This window comes from Octopus bimaculoides, chromosome 6, assembly GCF_001194135.2.
Source record: "Octopus bimaculoides isolate UCB-OBI-ISO-001 chromosome 6, ASM119413v2, whole genome shotgun sequence".
Lineage (NCBI taxonomy): Eukaryota > Metazoa > Mollusca > Cephalopoda > Octopoda > Octopodidae > Octopus > Octopus bimaculoides.
The window spans coordinates 77196583-77200697 of NC_068986.1; positions in this window are offsets into that span (position 1 = coordinate 77196583).

The following is a 4115-nucleotide window of genomic DNA, read 5'->3' on the forward strand; positions in this document are numbered from 1 at the left end:
TGAAAGGAATAAAAATTCTGTCGATGAAGAATGTCAACAAAGTAAATTCATCGGACGATAAGTCTGAAGTATCGGACGATAGTTCAGACAGGAATAAGCAGAAGCTTATATCTCCTCTCGGTGAAGTATTGCCTGATCTAAAGATCTTTGTAAGTTGCCGAATTTCACAGATAATGACATAATTACCTCGTGCTACGGATGAAATCAAAGCAACAGTTAAGGAGTGGCATATTTTACCACGACAAACACGTACACAGCATCGAATACCACGATGTGAGTGAAAGCTGCTCTCACTGTATTGTCCGGTGTCTGGTAATCCCTTCAATACCGACATCAAACCAAAAAAAAGAATCCTGACCACAGAGTGTGGGTAATTATGTCAAAGGTCACTGGCAATGTGCATTCAGCTGATTGCAACTGTTAAAGCAAGTCACTGAGCATGCGTACATGTCATACGGGAGAGTTCCAATCAGGGGTGGATAACAACCTTATAGGAACCCCCTATAGATGTAGTAGCAACCAGTGAGACCAAAATTTCCTAGGAAGGAGCCTTCATGCCCAGCTTTGGCTAAAGGTTGTATACATTTTTAAGTTGGCCGAAATCAGGAAGCAGAATCGCTGTGTTGGTTTAGAAAAGTTTGAATCTCACGATACAGACCATATTCGAAGACTCGGATGGGAAAGTGATGATACAAGATGTGATCAGCAGAGAATTCCATATCTTCAAACTAGTAACCGGTTACGCCCCAACAAGTGTGGAGCAACCTGATTTCTTTAGGCACCTGGAGGTCTTTCTAGAAACGTTCGCTCTTTAGTGCTAGTGGGAGACTGGAACAGTATCTTGAACACACAGTGAGATTGTGTAGGGCTGCTCAGATGTTTACAATAATCTAACCGGTACCGAATGTGCTCGTGTAGACAAGGACAAATTGCACTCGGATTATAAAGATCATATCTTGATAGAGTATTCAACAGAGACAGCTTACGTTATCCACAATTTAAAGTCATCGGGTACACGTACGATCACCCTGGATAAGCTCCATAAGTGAAAACCCAGTTATTGAAAGCTGAACACCCAATTCCTTATGTGCAAGCTTACAAAGACCAGATTACTGAATTAGTTATGCAAACGCTGACAGGAACACTTGACAACAATAAATGGTTGTCCACCCTGAAAAGCACTATTAGAATAGAATCGATAAGGTTTAGTAAAGCAGTAGCAATAGAGAAAATTAGCTTATAAGAGGACCTAGTTAGATACATTGAAAAGAGATCATAACTTATGTGCTTGCGGCAAAATTGCCCTTCGACAATTTCTTCGGGGTGAAGCACGAAAGCTACTTTCTAAAGATTAAGTTGCGTGCTCTAACAAGAAGAAATAAAAGATGTTCGATGGGGCTGTGTGGGCGGCACATCGTATGGTTGTTCGGGGCATGTGGTGGGCCGTTTCGCAGGATGAACTTTAATGCCTATCTTGACAACCTACTGCAGCTCTCAGCAGTAGATATGGAGTTTTATCAAAGGTCGATAACAGCCAGTTAAATACAGGGAATGATAACTAGTTGCGCGAAATACAAGCCACTTGATTAAGATGGCTCGTATTTAGAGTTTACGATTATATGCTAGATTTTTTCGGTGATTTCTTTGTAGATCTATCACAGCTGACATTAGAACGGAAGAATTTCCATTTCTGTGAGCCAAGTAGGTGAGTTGCTGCAAAAAGACTCAAACAAAAAAAAGAATAATTTTCGGCCTATATCTCTGCTAAACTCAGATTTCAAGATTTGGACTAAAGTGTTACCAAAGAGATTGGCGCTTGTCATTTCTAGTCTGGTTGGTGATGCATAAACATAAGCAAAGTCGACCTCCACAGAATTTGAACTTAGAACGTAAATACGGATGAAATATCGCCAAACATTTCGCCTGGCGTGCTAACGATTCTGCCATATCACCACCTTCAATTATTATTGGAAAAAGACCGGAAAGACAGCGAACAAGGGTGCACATGTATAGTTTTTAATTTTATGTTCTAAGGAAGAACTAGAATGAGTTCTACAAGCATATATGCATCCATTTCTCGGCTCAGTCTGAAATAATGGTGATGGAACTGAAGCTAGAATCATATTGATATTGTTTATAACCCAAGCCTACATGATGACACGAATTAAATGCTGTGTGAACTCAGAAAATATTCGTCATTCTTGAAATGATGTAATCTGTTTTCAATAGTCATTCCATGGATGCACATGGCTAAATGAGATGAGCTGGACTGTAAGGCCAATCTGTATTGGTGGTAAACAAACGGTAAAATACGAATCGCTTCTTCGTTACTCAACCCACTTGGCCATCTGCAACTCTCAATCCACAGAAAATTATAGTATACATTGTCATTCGCTGGTTGTTTCTCGTGTTTAGAATTTCAATTTCCTCCTGAGTAGATCCTCCATGTTGATAGGGGTTATTGATCAAAATGACCAATCCTTGCATGAAACAAGTAGGCAAAGAGGAGTTAAGAGAGGGCGTAGTTGTTGTTGCATTTTGCGTTCTTTACATTTTCTTTTCGGATTTCTTTTGACTTAAAAAAAGAAAAAGATCAGTTTCGCTTGTGATAGTGCGCAAGTTGGAACGGTTCCGAACGTTTCTCACGTTTTTTTGCCATTTCCTATTGCACATAAGATGTAAATTAAAATGAAATGAGGAACATTTCACTACATATCCTATGAATACTCAATGGCATAATATTATATTTATATCTTGTCTATCATGGGCTATGACAGTATTGTTATTTTCACAGTTTGCAGTAACAAACTATATAAATAACGATTTCTATTCAATGACAAATGTTCAAGATATTCCTTCCTTATTTGGGCCCCCGATAACTGAAGTAGTCTCAGTGGTATTTAGAAAAAGAGAAAAACCCTGGTGAAACGTATTTTCTCCATGTCTAATCACAACTAGTTTCAAAGAAGAATCAGTTTCAGTAATGTATTTATCGACCCCGAAAGGATGAAAGGCAACGTTGACCTCGGCGGAATTCGAACTTATAACGCAGAGAACTGGAATACATTCTGCAAATATTCTCTCCGACACTGTAACGACTCTGCCAACGCAACGATTGTCTAAATATACAATGAGTGCACTTTATGGCACTCAACATCATTATAAAATTATTTCTATTCCTTCTCACCGTGCTTCACTATCGAGAACATAGATACATGTTTGAATATCTGAAATATATGCATATGACGTTAACCTCTGGCTATACTGTAAAACATATTCAAGGTAGAACATACCGTAAATCCTCGAGTATAATACGCAGGGGATTTTTAGGGAGCTGTACCTCTGAAAAACCTAAACCTTGTGTATAATACGCACCCCTTCTTTAACTTGAGTCAAGGAGGTCTATATAACGTCCTTGGTTTGTAAACATATATACGGTAACATCCTTTATTATTATTGTATATATAACATAATGCAAACGTGTAGCTTTTTTTGTGCACTTTGTTAGCAGAAAATAAAGAAATAATAGTAATAACGTCAGTGAAAAATAAATATTAAGTAAATTGCCTTTCACATATTTATCACTATCAGTTACAAAAGCAAAAGCATTTACTCAAATCCTTCAAATTCAACGTCACTTTCAGCATCAAGTAACTGTTCCATTTGTTCCTCCGTAAACATGTCAACATCAATATAGTGTAAATCTCCGTCATCGTCAGATTCATAGTCAACATCAGAAGATTCACTTTCATCTATTTCATCTTTTCATACAACGTCATCCTGAGTACCATCCAGTGCAGACGATATACAACACTTTTATTTTAATAAATGTTACTTACTGCAAGTTATGGATGATTCTTTTATGACTTCATTGTTTTCAGGCTTAGCTTAAGGTATTTTCGCGCCAGACATCACAAAATGCGTCTGAACAAACATTGCCGGACAGCAAATAGAGACTCGGACATTGCTTAGAAAATATTTTTCATTTTTAACCTCATATATAGTACGCACTAGGGATTGTGACCTTTAAAATTTTGGGGAAAAATGCGGATTATACTCGAGAATTTATGGTAAATAATCTAATTAGAAATGTCGTGAGAACAGCATTAACTCAA